At 41.3% G+C, this 16616-nt stretch overlaps 2 non-coding genes and 1 pseudogene across 2 annotated transcripts; all 3 read right to left on the bottom strand.

Annotated features, from left to right (window-relative positions):
• Positions 1-324: 324 nt before the first annotated feature.
• On the bottom strand, positions 325-9653 carry LOC113564714 (annotated as a pseudogene).
• Positions 9654-10042: 389 nt separating this feature from the next.
• On the bottom strand, positions 10043-10221 carry LOC113564716. The gene has a single exon (XR_003408255.1). It is a non-coding gene; the product is annotated as a 5.8S ribosomal RNA (ribosomal RNA).
• An 849-nt stretch (positions 10222-11070) lies between these two features.
• Positions 11071-13065, bottom strand: LOC113564719. The gene has a single exon (XR_003408258.1). It is a non-coding gene; the product is annotated as a small subunit ribosomal RNA (ribosomal RNA).
• Positions 13066-16616: the final 3551 nt, after the last annotated feature.

Below are 16616 nucleotides of genomic sequence, written 5' to 3'. Positions count from 1 at the left end.
TCTATAATATGATAGGGACAATATCATATGCGTCTTGGCAACTTTACTTGATTTCTTTAAGTTCTTTATTTCTATAATTAGATAGGGACAATATCATATGCGTCACTAATTTGATGACAAAGCATTTGGCAACTTTACTTGATTTCTTTAAGTTCTTTAGTTCTTTAATATGATAGGGACATTATCATATGCGTCTTGGCAACTTTACTTGATTTCATATGCGTGTCACTAAATTGATGACAAAGCATTTGGCTACTGGCTACTATTCTGGGCACTCTGGGCACCCATTATAAGTACATGATAAAAGTACTTATATATTTTATATCGAATCATCAAGCAAAGGATAAGCTTCAGTGGATCGCAGTATGGCAGCTGCTCAACCACTTACAACACCTTGCCTGTTACAAAAGTCGTTTACAATTGATTCTAGGCTTTGTCATTGTATTAAATAATGCTTTTATATGTAACTAGCGCGGCATCAGGTGATCGAAGATCCTCCCAATTTACTATGTTACAAATTACATTGGCATCACATCCATTGTCGTTTATAAAGTAAATTATAAACTTTAAATGGTTTAGAAGCCATACAATGCAAATTGCCCCTTATTTATCATTGCAGTCCAGCACGGATACGACCTTAGAGGCGTTCAGGCATAATCCAACGGACGTAGCGTCATACCACTGTTCGCTCGAACAAGTATTGTGCCATTGGTCCGTACCTGCGGTTCCTCTCGTACTACGCAGGAATGCTGTCGCAACAACGTTTTGTCATTAGTAGGGTAAAACTAACCTGTCTCACGACGGTCTAAACCCAGCTCACGTTCCCTTGCATGGGTGAACAATCCAACGCTTGGTGAATTTTGCTTCACAATGATAGGAAGAGCCGACATCGAAGGATCAAAAAGCGACGTCGCTATGAACGCTTGGCCGCCACAAGCCAGTTATCCCTATGGTAACTTTTCTGACACCTCTTGTTAAAAACTCTTTAAACCAAAAGGATCGATAGGCCGAGCTTTTGCTGTCCCTGTGTGTACTGAACACCGAGATCAAGTCAGCATTTGCCCTTTTGCTCTATGTGTGGTTTCTGTCCGCACTGAGCTGGCCTTGGGACACCTCCGTTATTATTTGAGAGATGTACCGCCCCAGTCAAACTCCCTACCTGGCAATGTCCTTGAATTGGATCATACCTGAGTAATTGGAGTTATACCAAATTTTCAAATCAAAAATACATAAATGCATCGTTTTATTAAAGAATTTGTTTGCGATTATATAACAAACTCGTGATACTTTGATCAAGAAGCTTGCATCAAAACCCAATACCATAAGATATAATAAATATATCCGTATAATGGCTAGGAAATGATACACGTTCCATTTAATCAAGTAAGTAAGGAAACAATAAGAGTAGTGGTATTTCATTGACGATACCAAACCGAGGTCTAATATCTCCCACTTATTCTACACCTCTTATGTCTCCTTACACTGCCAGATTAGAGTCAAGCTCAAAAGGGTCTTCTTTCCCCGCTAATTATTCCAAGCCCGTTCCCTTGGCTGTGGTTTCGCTAGATAGTAGATAGGGACAGTGTATGAATCGGATCCCTCCGAACTTGTTTTACGTGGCGTGTTCCACATTGAAGGGATTACAACCACGGCACCCTATACACCCACAAGTGAGCATATGATGCATGTGTCCAATACGCTGAACAAAACGTCCCGGTCTGGAAGCTATAGCTATGTACATAGCGACCACCCCGGTAGCAATTCGAGTGCTTGCTTGCCGGGCAAGCACTCCCCCTTGCTGAGGAGCGAGATCTACCTAAAATCTCTACTGTTCTATGGGTCACAGCACCCGAGTGTTGCGCAACCCGCGCCGTTACTCAAACGTCGAGCATGAAGGCTCTACCCGCGATATGGGTACCAACCACAGCCACCACGATACTCCCACAAGGGGGCCAACCTCAATGAGCAGTCTTGGAACTGTTCAACCCGTGGTACCGAAAATTAGAGGCTCGGTCGGCCTCACTCTTTGGCTCCGACAAGCACGGGCGGAGTGACCTATTGCCGCATTAGTCGCCTTCTACGACAAGCTGCGGCAAGCTGTGGCAGTATTCTCGCCCGCTAACCACACGGCACGGGCGTCAGGCTATCTGCCTCTTCTTCTGTGGAACACCAACTCAGCGAACACAACCAGCCGTTGCGTTCTCTCCCGATCCTCCAGGATTCTTTCGAATGTCCAGTCCTCGCCAACACGCTGCACTCCAAGTCCATCGAGGTCTCGCAGATCTGCATATAGAGGGCAGGCGCACAACACGTGCATCCAGTCCTCGTATGGATCACCACATGCGCAAGCAGTGGTATCGCTAAGGGCTCTCCCATGCAGAAATGCGTTGAACGACCCGTGCCCAGTGAGCAAGAAAGACGCCATCATCGAGAAACCAAAATTCGGATCCCGATAGACGAGGGTGACATCCGGGATGAACCTGTGCGTCACCCGTCCTGGTTCGCTGTCGTCATCCCATCTGCTCTGCCAACTCAATAGCAAGCATTCCTCTAGGCGAATCTCTTTTTGCTCACGGCTTAGACGCGTAATGTCCTCGCCATAGAGCCAGTCGTTCTCCTCCAGCGGGTATCCACGCTTCAGCTTGTATTTGACCGCTAATTTCTTAGCGGCCAAGTCAAGCGGGGGGGCTCCAGCAAGAACCTGCAGTGCCGCGGTGGACACTGTTCGGCATACCGATAGACATCCAAGCAGGATCAGTCTATGGCAGGAGGATAGTCGCCTCCTGGCAGCTACCTGTGCGGCGGTGTCATACCATACCGAGGCACCAAATAGCACACAAGGTGCCATGAGTCCCGCATATATGGTCCGCCTGGCTCGAGGACTGAAGCCCCAGTCGACTCGTAGCACACGCGCCAATGCTCCAACGACTCCGGTCATCCGCTGGCGAAGCGAAGCTATATGCGTGAGGAATTTCATTCCTTCACTGACCGTGATGCCAAGGTACCGACAGCTGCGCACATACGGCAGGTTCGCTCCAGCGAATCTTACCGTGGGCGCACGTCTCAAGGTACCTTTGAGCAGCATTATTACCGTCTTGCTGGTCGAAACGGCAACGCCTATTTCCGCTCCCCACGTTTCAACGATGGACATCAGTTGCGCTCCTTTTTCCTCTAGCACGGCTCGGGAGTTTCCCTCGATGAGAAGAAGCAGGTCATCCGCGTATGCACTTAGCAGGCAATACGGCTCGAGGCGCTGAAGCAGTACATCCATCAGCATGTCCCAAATAAATGGGCCGCTGATTGACCCCTGCGGGCAACCTCTAGTTACCGGCACATTCACTGCACCGGAACTGCTTCGGATTACTGCTCTTCGGCCGGCGAAAAAGCTCTGCCACAAGCTTATTTCCCGGCATCCCAAGTCGGCTAGTCGGCGCAGTACAGCACTCCATTCGACGTTGTCAAATGCTCCTTTGAAGTCCACGAATGTGCCGAGCACGTATTGCGCTGGACTGGCGTCAACACTGCTCTTCACGTGTCTCCAAGCATCCTCCACACAACGTCCTTGGCGAAAACCGAACTGCCATCTGCAGCCTTCCGGAAGAACTTCTCTTACACGATTCACCATGATTGCCTCAAGCACCTTGCCAAAAACTGGCAGTAAGCAAATTCCCCTATATGAGGAGGGCTCACACTTGTCCTTCTCGGGTCCCTTGAGTAGCGCCACTACTCGTGGGCACTTCCACTCGCTGGGAAAGTATCCCGATCGGATGCAACGGGAGTACAACGCTGCCAGGTGCTGAGGTACGGCGCGCCACACTGCCTTACAAATAGTGCCATTGATGCCGTCCAAGCCAGGCGAACGCCTGCTCTTCAGTCGGCCAACACAGACATCAATCTCGAGTGTTTCAAGGGCCGGTGGGTCTTCCTCCACGATGGCAGTCGGTGCTTCGGACTCCGCAACTGGGAAAAAGTTGCGAAGGAGCACTCGTGCACAATCACCCCAATCGGTGATCAGCTCGCCATTCACGCGGAGGCACCCAATCTCCGTGCACTTTCTTCGACCTCGGCAAAATTTGTAGACGCGCCCCCATGGATCATCGGCATGATCTCCCACGAAGCGTTTCCAATCGTCCATTTTCGCCCTCCCAATGAGCCTTTTGTAGTTGGCTGAGGTCCGTCTCAGCTCGACTACCAAAGGCTCTGCAGCAACATCGTCATCACGATGCCGTGCATCCTGGAGTCGGCGACGAAGTCTCCGAACTTCGCGCCTTGCAGCGCTCAGGTCGGCAGTCCACCAACGTGCTCTCCTGCTGGGCGATCTTGGCGATTTTCTACCCAACGCAATATCGCACACATCATGCACGATACTGCGCAGGGTGGAAACCTGCTGGTCCAACGGCGACTCTGAGAAGCTTCCCGGAAGTTCGGCTGTTCTACTCACCATCTCCTCCTCGAACAATCGCCAACGTGCATTGGAGAGGTTCCAGGACGGCACAGGAGCTATGCTCTCAACTGCGCTCGTGGAGGTTGTTTCGGCCACAACAGTAATGATGTTGTGGTCACTCAACTCCCACTCGTCCACTCTCCACTCATATGTGGCCCACATAGATGCTGCCTCGTTGACGATTGTCACGTCGATATCACTACGAGCTCTGTAGTTATCGAACGTGTACACCTCTGTTGGCTGGTTTAGGGCGGCGGCTCTTGCCTCCAGCATCCACTCAGACAGCAGCTCACCCCGACTGTAGTTAGCTTGCCCCTCGGCATGCCGAGAGAGTTTGGCAAACCACATGGGGGACACTGCATTCGCGTCGAGGCCCAGGATTGCGGGGGTTCTGCTAGCCTGTAGCAGGACCGCATCCATGTACCGAAGGTACGGTTCCAAAGGTGCATCGAATTGGCAGTATGCTGAACAAAGGAAGATTGAGCCAAAACTCCCTTTTACTACCAGACATACGCCATACTCTGTGGTGAGGGTCTCCACTGGCATACAGATGGCATCCTGCTGATCTACTAGGATGGCTGCCTTCCCTCGCCGGTCAGTGTAAATCCTCATTCCTTGAGGCAGCACATCCATCCCGTCGCTGCTGAGGTACGGCTCCTGCACCAGTGCGAACATTGAGCTTGAACTCCTGAGTCGGACACCAAGCTCTATGGTCGCAGCTCGCCCTCGGCCACAGTTCGCTTGGATGAAGCTAAACATTAATGTCTAGCTTGCACCCTCGCTAGCACCGCGCCATATATTGGGCAAGCGCTCGAGAGCATATGATGTCCCGAGGGTCGCCCTCTATGCCGGCAATTTCGGCAGTCCACCGGGTTCTGGCACCTTGCCGCGTTGTGGCCCTGCTGCCCGCACTGGCGGCAGACGTTGTCCTTCTGACGGCACTCGCTGATCTTGTGGTCGAAGCCCACGCATCTGTGACAGGCATAGGTGCGGACCTGCGATCGGCATCGGAACGAGAACCACTTGATGTACACCCGACCCACATCAAGCTTCGCCATCGCTCCATCATCGACTTCCAGCGTCACATTGACAGTGGCGCCGTCAGTCACCGACCACGCCTTAGTCAACAGGTGCACCGACTTCTTAAATTGCGATGCCGTCATCGTGTCATCGAAGTTGTTTTCCCGCAGTTCCGTCATGAATTCCTCCGGGCTGATGGCCGTGTCCACGTCGTAAACGACTACCTTCGGCTTCTCAGCAGCATTCCTCGTAACATTTAGTCCCACTTCGGCGAATCTCTTCGATGACACCACCTTCTGCAGCTCTCCGACTGAGGGTGTGCGGATAATGGCTCCATCGCCTCTCCGGAGTTCACGCACCTCGTGAACCCTGACTCCGAGGGAGGGTGCAACCATATTTCGCACCTTCTCAGCTATCGCCTTCCCCGATAGCGCTGGGTCGTCGCACTTCACGACCGCTGACCATGTCTCGCGAACCTTTGCAGTCCGCGGGGCATCAATGGGTGCTGCCTGAAGCATCTGAGGAGGGTTGGCCGCCGTAGTCATCGACGGGGTCGGTGGCGGTGGCATAGCCAGCCGCGTCTCCAGCTCTCCACACCTGAGCATCAACGCCATAACCAGCTCGTCGTAACGGCTGATAGCCAAGGTGAGCTCGTCCGTGTTCACCCCTCCTAGGCTGCGAAAACTGCTGCGCACCATACGCTGAGTGGCCGACAGCTCTGCCATCATGGCTGCTTGCCCAGCACGAGCGGCAGCGGTGGCAGCTGTGGCGGTGGCAACAGCGCGGGCGACAGCGGGGGCGACAGTGGGGGCGACAGCGGGGGCAACGGCGGGGGCGGCAGCGGGGGCAACAGCAGCGACGGGGGCATCCATCGACGAAAACTCCTCGTCTAACACGCCTACGGGTTCAGGAACTCCATTCGCCGCCACGGCAACCAGCTTCGCCTGCGTTGGCACCGAGCTCTTTGAAGCCAGTACGCTTTTACGCCTGCGACGCGTAGACTTCTTCGACGCACTGCTGGCGCTCATGGCGCTCGCAGTGCTATCGCTTTCCATCGGACTTACCCAATGGAAGTGGCTCCTCCTTTTACCAAGTCAAGCAACTTTAGCTTGCTGACAGAGGCTGGTTGCTATGGCACACTGGCTCCACCTATTCACAGTGGCGCCACCAATTGCTCGGTATGGCAACACTAAAATTATCCAATGCACACACCTTAGCAAAGTTCACAACCGATCAGCTGGCGCTGAGAGAATCCCACACGAAAAGGGCTAACGCCTCTCTCGCAGAGAGCGCTCTCACTCAACACGTGGCCCTCGTGGAAAATTTCCAATTGAAAATCGTTTATTTCCACAACACGCGATGTTCTTTCGTTCACAAATTTTCAACTTTTGTTCGCGACACCTTCACACACACTTTACTCCGTTTTTCAACGTATAAATCCGCGGATTTACTCAACAATGACCGTAGCAATGGGAGCTCGAGGAAAACACGTCCGTCGTTAATCCATTCATGCGCGTCACTAATTAGATGACGAGGCATTTGGCTACCTTAAGAGAGTCATAGTTACTCCCGCCGTTGACCCGCGCTTACTTGAATTTCTTCACTTTGACATTCAGAGCACTGGGCAGAAATCACATTGTGTCAACACCCGCTAGGGCCATCACAATGCTTTGTTTTAATTAGACAGTCGGATTCCCCAAGTCCGTGCCAGTTCTGAATTGATTGTTAATTGATAATCGTTATAATTAATAAGAACTAATTGGTTTAACCCAAATAGTATTCTTAAAAATTTTAGCAAGAAAGTTCCACAATTGGCTACGTAACTAAACTATCCGGGGAACAAGTAACTAACATAAATGCTAGAAACTCTATTTACCCAGAACGAGCACATAAACCATGTTATTGTTTCCCAATCAAGCCCGACTATCTCAATCTTCAGAGCCAATCCTTATCCCGAAGTTACGGATCTAATTTGCCGACTTCCCTTACCTACATTATTCTATCGACTAGAGACTCTTCACCTTGGAGACCAGCTGCGGATATTGGTACGGCCTGTTGAGAAGTTTGCGTGTCCCCACCATAAATTTTCAAGGTCCGAGGAGAAAATATCGACACAACAGTATATGTCATGCTCTTCTAGCCCATCTACCATATCTCTCTGCGAAAGACTTCCATGGTAGTACGGCTATAAAACAGAAAAGAAAACTCTTCCGATATCTCTCGACGGCTTCTTTATGGTCGTTCCTGTTGCCAGGATGAGCACGAGGCCCATATTTAATAACAAACGGATACTCAACAGGTTACGGAATTGGAACCGTATTCCCTTTCGTTCAAAATTATTCAAGTGTATTATTTTCGCTTTGTTTATATAATTTGGCATTTTTGTTTTACTTGAAAATTTTCGGCTTTCGCCTTGAACTTAGGACCGACTAACTCGTGATCAACCACTGTTCACACGAAACCCTTCTCCACTTCAGTCCTCCAAGGTCTCATTCGATTATTTGCTACTACCACCAAGATCTGTACCAATGGCAGCTCCATGCAGGCTTACGCCAAACACTTCTACGCATACCATTGTACCTTCCTACTCACTAAAGTTTCAAAATTTATATCACAAGTAATATAAATCATCTACTTTAGCGGTAATGTATAGGTATACAACTTAAGCGCCATCCATTTTAAGGGCTAGTTGCTTCGGCAGGTGAGTTGTTACACACTCCTTAGCGGATTTCGACTTCCATGATCACCGTCCTGCTGTTTTAAGCAACCAACGCCTTTCATGGTATCTGCATGAGTTGTTAATTTGGGCACCGTAACATTACGTTTGGTTCATCCCACAGCGCCAGTTCTGCTTACCAAAAGTGGCCCACTGGGCACATTATATCATAACCTTGAACTTCATATCAAGAAAGTTAAGGTTCTTACCCATTTAAAGTTTGAGAATAGGTTAAGATCGTTTCGACCCTAAGGCCTCTAATCATTCGCTTTACCAGATAAGATTATTTTATATAATATTAAAATGCACCAGCTATCCTGAGGGAAACTTCGGAAGGAACCAGCTACTAGATGGTTCGATTGGTCTTTCGCCCCTATACTCAATTCTGACAATCGATTTGCACGTCAGAACTGTTTCGGTCTTCCATCAGGGTTTCCCCTGACTTCAACCTGATCAAGTATAGTTCACCATCTTTCGGGTCACAGCATATATGCTCAAGGTACGTTCCAGTTAGAGGCATAAATAATATAAATATACATTATACATAACTATATAGAACGCCCCGGGATTGTGTTAATTAGCTATAAATAGTTAAAAAACTAATCCCATTATTAGTCAAGTTAATTACGCTATTAGGTTTATATCCCAATAACTTGCACATATGTTAGACTCCTTGGTCCGTGTTTCAAGACGGGTCCCGAAGGTATCCTGAATCTTTCGCATTGTTAATCATACAAGTGCATATAATAAACACAAAAATCAATGATAATTATGCCATTATATAATTCCGAAAAATTAACGCACTGTAATCATATTAATCTATCAGCACTTTATCAAATTAATAACATTTATTCTGTGTTAAAATGCAAGCAATTTAATTGGAATAAACTATAAGTTATATTTTATGATAAATTTGGTATATGCTAATAGATTACAATGTCCTTATATGGAAAAAATGCACACTATCCTCATAATATTATTTAAATATTACAATTTTAATGATGAATTTTCCATAACGGATATTCAGGTTCATCGGGCTTAACCTCTAAGCAGTTTCACGTACTGTTTAACTCTCTATTCAGAGTTCTTTTCAACTTTCCCTCACGGTACTTGTTTACTATCGGTCTCATGGTTATATTTAGTTTTAGATGGAGTTTACCACCCACTTAGTGCTGCACTATCAAGCAACACGACTCTTTGGAAACATCATCTAGTAATCATTAACGTTATACGGGCCTGGCACCCTCTATGGGTAAATGGCCTCATTTAAGAAGGACTTAAATCGTTAATTTCTCATACTAGAATATTGACGCTCCATACACTGCATCTCACATTTGCCATATAGACAAAGTGACTTAGTGCTGAACTGTTTTCTTTTCGCTCGCCGCTACTAAGAAAATCCTTGTTAGTTTCTTTTCCTCCCCTAATTAATATGCTTAAATTCAGGGGGTAGTCCCATATGAGTTGAGGTTGTATATAACTTTTTCTTGCCATTAATTCTTTATATATAATGATAAAAACATTTTATTAAATTCGTTATAAAATTTCCATTATTTCTTGTAGCAAAGTGTTTTCCATTAAACGAACCAACGAAGAATAATAACATAACCAAGTTTTTTCTATTTCCGAATCATTAATAAGAGACAATTCTAGATGAAAAATAATTCAATTTTTTATGCTAGACATTTCTCAGTATTACTTGATTGAAAAAGAAAATATTTCTCTTCGTTTTTCACATCCAAATGTGAGATAATGTTTTTCATATATATTTTTTAATATTATGAATAAAAATATTATTATTTTATCCAATAATATACCATATGCTTATAAAATTTATAAACAACTTAATTAGCATAGTCTTACAACCCTCAACCATATGTAGTCCAAGCAGCACTATAAAATTAATTAAAGTACATAACAGCATGGACTGCGATATGCGTTCAAAATGTCGATGTTCATGTGTCCTGCAGTTCACACGATGACGCACAGTTTGCTGCGTTCTTCATCGACCCATGAGCCGAGTGATCCACCGCTTAGAGTTTTATAATTCATTTTTATATAATGTCAATTTTGTTTTTATTGAAAGAAATTAAAAATACACCATTTTACTGGCATATATCAATTCCTTCAATAAATGTATTTTTATACCTAAAATAAATGCTGCGAAATGTCTTAGTTTCATATAAGCATTATGTATCATATAATCTGGTTATTTACGGTTTATATTTAACTATGTTTGGGCGATACATACTGCAATTTATATAAAACATTAACCTGATGGGTACCAGGTACAACATTGTATATTTTAGGTTGTTGCATTAGCCAACGTATGCTCATAACTAAGATGAACAATACATATTCGCAACGCGTGTATATTATGGTCCATATACACACAAAGTTCACCATTTTATATTAACAAATTATTTTGATAACCATTATTTTTAATGTTTTAATTCGATTTCCATTTTCGAATTTGATATCTTCGATCTCTCCAATATTCGAAGTTTTATTTTTACATTTCAAAGCCACATATATATAATATTTTTTTTTGTTGTGCCCGCCATTACACAACATGTTAAAATCTTATGAGGTTGCCAAAGCCTCATATAAATAAAAACCCATCAGATTCATTTTATTTTGATTTTAACTTTTATTTTAATATATATTTATATATATATTTTTAATTTGATTCAATTGAATCGTTTCGTTCTATAATCATATCATATTATGCGCTTTGCTTTTGTAAAAATTCGTAATCTGGTAAATTTGATAATATGGTAATATAAATTTGGTAAATTTTTTAATTTGGTAATTTGGTAAGTAATTTTGGTAAATTCAAAATGTATTTGTATTATAACAAATTTTTATTAACGGTAAGGATTTTATACAATAATGATCCTTCCGCAGGTTCACCTACGGAAACCTTGTTACGACTTTTACTTCCTCTAAATAATCAAGTTCGGTCAACTTTTGCGAAACAACCGTAACACGCAAGGCGTCACAGTGATCACGTCCGGAGACCTCACTAAATAATTCAATCGGTAGTAGCGACGGGCGGTGTGTACAAAGGGCAGGGACGTAATCAATGCGAGTTAATGACTCACACTTACTGGGAATTCCAAGTTCATGTGAACAGTTTCAGTTCACAATCCCAAGCATGAAAGTGGTTCAGCGGTTTACCCGGACCTCTCGGTCTAGGAAATACACGTTGATACTTTCATTGTAGCGCGCGTGCAGCCCAGGACATCTAAGGGCATCACAGACCTGTTATTGCTCAATCTCATTATTGCTAGACGCAATTTGTCCATTTAAGAAGCTAGTGTCCTTATAATGGGACAAACCAACAGGTACGGCTCCACTTACATAAACACATTCAAACACAATAAACATTTTACTGCCACCATGAATGAAGGCTATATAAGCTTCAGCACCATAATCCTGAAGATATCTATTTAATATATTTGAGTCTCGTTCGTTATCGGAATTAACCAGACAAATCACTCCACGAACTAAGAACGGCCATGCACCACCACCCATAGATTCGAGAAAGAGCTATCAATCTGTCTTACACACTTATGTTCGGACCTGGTAAGTTTTCCCGTGTTGAGTCAAATTAAGCCGCAGGCTCCACTCCTGGTGGTGCCCTTCCGTCAATTCCTTTAAGTTTCAGCTTTGCAACCATACTTCCCCCGGAGCCCAAAAGCTTTGGTTTCCCGGGAAGCGACTGAGAGAGCCATAAAAGTAGCTACACCCAATTGCTAGCTGGCATCGTTTATGGTTAGAACTAGGGCGGTATCTGATCGCCTTCGAACCTCTAACTTTCGTTCTTGATTAATGAAAACATCTTTGGCAAATGCTTTCGCTTAAGTTAGTCTTACGACGGTCCAAGAATTTCACCTCTCGCGTCGTAATACTAATGCCCCCAAACTGCTTCTATTAATCATTACCTCTTGATCTGAAAACCAATGAAAGCAGAACAGAGGTCTTATTTCATTATCCCATGCACAGAATATTCAGGCATTTGAAGCCTGCTTTAAGCACTCTAATTTGTTCAAAGTAATAGTACCGGCCCACAATAACACTCGTTTAAGAGCACTAATGCAGGTTTTTAAATAGGAGGAACATATGAAAAAATACAAGTATTTAATCACATATAAGAACTCCACCGGTAATACGCTTACATACATAAAGGTATAGTACTAACCACAATTGTAAGTTGTACTACCCGTATGAAGCACAAGTTCAACTACGAACGTTTTAACCGCAACAACTTTAATATACGCTATTGGAGCTGGAATTACCGCGGCTGCTGGCACCAGACTTGCCCTCCAATTGGTCCTTGTTAAAGGATTTAAAGTGTACTCATTCCAATTACAGGGCCTCGGATATGAGTCCTGTATTGTTATTTTTCGTCACTACCTCCCCGAGCTGGGAGTGGGTAATTTACGCGCCTGCTGCCTTCCTTAGATGTGGTAGCCGTTTCTCAGGCTCCCTCTCCGGAATCGAACCCTGATTCCCCGTTACCCGTTGCAACCATGGTAGTCCTAGATACTACCATCAAAAGTTGATAGGGCAGACATTTGAAAGATCTGTCGTCGGTACAAGACCATACGATCTGCATGTTATCTAGAGTTCAACCAATATAACGATCTTGCGATCGCTTGGTTTTAGCCTAATAAAAGCACATGTCCCATAAGGTTCATGTTTTAATTGCATGTATTAGCTCTAGAATTACCACAGTTATCCAAGTAACTGTTAACGATCTAAGGAACCATAACTGATATAATGAGCCTTTTGCGGTTTCACTTTTAATTCGTGTGTACTTAGACATGCATGGCTTAATCTTTGAGACAAGCATATAACTACTGGCAGGATCAACCAGAATAATGTTTCTTTCTTCATATTCCATTCATATTTTTCGAATTGAAATAAGCAATATAAATATTATAGATTTCCATTTTATATAATTCCATTTATTATATCATATTGAAAAATACTTCAATATTTTGCCTTTGGGTAAAATTTTAAATCTCTTTTAATTCGATTACGGCCATTTTTATATAGCATTCGTATTCGTATATTCCATTATATTTTTATACTTGTTTCACCATTATTAACAAGTTCAATAATATATATTTCTATAATTTTGTATTTATATTATACATATTTCATTCTAAAATATCATTTTGTTTCCAACATACATAATTATTGTATCCACACATGTACAATTTTTGTTTAACCAATATAAATATTGAGTTAAATCATTTGCAATTTGATGATAAATTTAAAATTTATCTTTATCCATATAACTCTCTGGTAATACATAACGTAAAACCGAGCGCATATGATTTCTATATTAAAAATTTTGTAATTTTTCCATCATGTAATAAATATGAATATATATATTATACCGCGGTAACGATATAATTTTCCAACTTTACGGCAGGTAATATATTATTAAATAAATAACAATAAATTTGCCTGCCTCCAAAAATTAACGATAATATATGGAAACGATTTGTTATTCTATGTATAATAGAAACTTGACTGTTGTTTCAACGATATTATCTAAAGTCGTATATTCCTATTAACCGCGGAGCCAAGTCCCATGTTCATAAGAACTGAGAAACAAATTTGTACGGATAATAATATACTTTATTTGTAAGTAACCAAATTTAAATCATCATGATCCGAAATATATATTTCGAATAATGCATGAGGTCGGCAACCACTGCCTACCTATAGTAGTTTTTGAACCCGCTGTCCTCAAAGCGGGTATTTTCAATTCTGTTTGCCACCCAACACGTGCTATTCTCTTATATATTAAGAGAATTTTCCTTTATTCATATATAAATGAATTATTTTTTCCATTAATCATATGATAATTGCTCATTTTCATATGTTTTATATTTAATTTCCTTATATTATTGTCAAAATCATATGAATACATAAGTTTTGAACAATACGAGAGGTCGGCAACCACTGCCTACCTATAGTAGTTTTTGAACCCTCTGTCGATCAGAGCGTCGTTTACACTACTAATACCTCTCACTTATATGGGTTTTCTCTATAATACTAAGAGAATATAGGAGTATTTCTGATTTTTTTCCTTTATACATATAATAAATATTCATTTTCATATGTTTTATAATTAATTTCCTTATATTATTGTCAAAATCATATGAATACATAAGTTTTGAACAATACGAGAGGTCGGCAACCACTGCCTACCTATAGTAGTTTTTGAACCCTCTGTCGATCAAAGCGTCGTTTACACTACTAATACCTCTCACTTATATGGGTTTTCTCTATAATACTAAGAGAATATAGGAGTATTTCTGAATTTTTTCCTTTATACATATAATAAATATTCATTTTCATATGTTTTATAATTAATTTCCTTATATTATTGTCAAAATCATATGAATACATAAGTTTTGAACAATACGAGAGGTCGGCAACCACTGCCTACCTATAGTAGTTTTTGAACCCTCTGTCGATCAGAGCGTCGTTTACACTACTAATACCTCTCACTTATATGGGTTTTCTCTATAATACTAAGAGAATATAGGAGTATTTCTGATTTTTTTCCTTTATACATATAATAAATATTCATTTTCATATGTTTTATAATTAATTTCCTTATATTATTGTCAAAATCATATGAATACATAAGTTTTGAACAATACGAGAGGTCGGCAACCACTGCCTACCTATAGTAGTTTTTGAACCCTCTGTCGATCAAAGCGTCGTTTACACTACTAATACCTCTCACTTATATGGGTTTTCTCTATAATACTAAGAGAATATAGGAGTATTTCTGAATTTTTTCTTTTATACATACAATAAATATTCCTTTTCATATGTTTTATAATTAATTTCCTTATATTATTGTCAAAATCATATGAATACATAAGTTTTGAACAATACGAGAGGTCGGCAACCACTGCCTACCTATAGTAGTTTTTGAACCCTCTGTCGATCAAAGCGTCGTTTACACTACTAATACCTCTCACTTATATGGGTTTTCTCTATAATACTAAGAGAATATAGGAGTATTTCTGAATTTTTTCTTTTATACATACAATAAATATTCCTTTTCATATGTTTTATATATAATTTCCTTATATTGTTCAATAAATATACGGATATTTCATATATTTTTCTTTATATATAATTATATACATTTATCCTATATTTATATGATAGGGACAATATCATATGCGTCTTGGCAACTTTACTTGATTTCTTTAAGTTCTTTATTTCTTTAATATGATAGGGACAATATCATATGCGTCTTGGCAACTTTACTTGATTTCTTTAAGTTCTTTAGTTCTTTAATATGATAGGGACATTATCATATGCGTCTTGGCAACTTTACTTGAGTTCTTTAAGTTCTTTATTTCTATAATTAGATAGGGACAATATCATATGCGTCACTAATTTGATGACAAAGCATTTGGCAACTTTACTTGATTTCTTTAAGTTCTTTATTTCTTTAATATGATAGGGACAATATCATATGCGTCTTGGCAACTTTACTTGATTTCTTTAAGTTCTTTAGTTCTTTAATATGATAGGGACATTATCATATGCGTCTTGGCAACTTTACTTGATTTCTTTAAGTTCTTTAGTTCTTTAATATGATAGGGACATTATCATATGCGTCTTGGCAACTTTACTTGATTTCTTTAAGTTCTTTATTTCTATAATTAGATAGGGACAATATCATATGCGTCTTGGCAACTTTACTTGATTTCTTTAAGTTCTTTATTTCTTTAATATGATAGGGACATTATCATATGCGTCTTGGCAACTTTACTTGATTTCTTTAAGTTCTTTAGTTAATAAATATACGGATATTTCATATATTTTTCTTTATATATAATTATATACATTTATCCTATATTTATATGATAGGGACAATATCATATGCGTATTGGCAACTTTACTTGATTTCTTTAAGTTCTTTATTTCTTTAATATGATAGGGACAATATCATATGCGTCTTGGCAACTTTACTTGATTTCTTTAAGTTCTTTAGTTCTTTAATATGATAGGGACATTATCATATGCGTTTTGGCAACTTTACTTGAGTTCTTTAAGTTCTTTATTTCTATAATTAGATAGGGACAATATCATATGCGTCACTAATTTGATGACAAAGCATTTGGCAACTTTACTTGATTTCTTTAAGTTCTTTATATCTATAATATGATAGGGACAATATCATATGCGTCTTGGCAACTTTACTTGATTTCTTTAAGTTCTTTATTTCTATAATTAGATAGGGACAATATCATATGCGTCTTGGCAACTTTACTTGAGTTCTTTAAGTTCTTTATTTCTATAATTAGATAGGGACAATATCATATGCGTCACTAATTTGATGACAAAGCATTTGGCAACTTGACTTGATTTCTTTAAGTTCTTTAG

This window comes from Drosophila erecta, unplaced genomic scaffold, assembly GCF_003286155.1.
Source record: "Drosophila erecta strain 14021-0224.00,06,07 unplaced genomic scaffold, DereRS2 tig00000420-arrow-arrow-pilon, whole genome shotgun sequence".
In the NCBI taxonomy this organism is placed as follows: Eukaryota; Metazoa; Arthropoda; class Insecta; order Diptera; family Drosophilidae; genus Drosophila; species Drosophila erecta.
The sequence above is the reverse complement of the archived record's forward strand: the minus strand, read 5'-3'. Positions and strand labels throughout refer to the sequence as shown.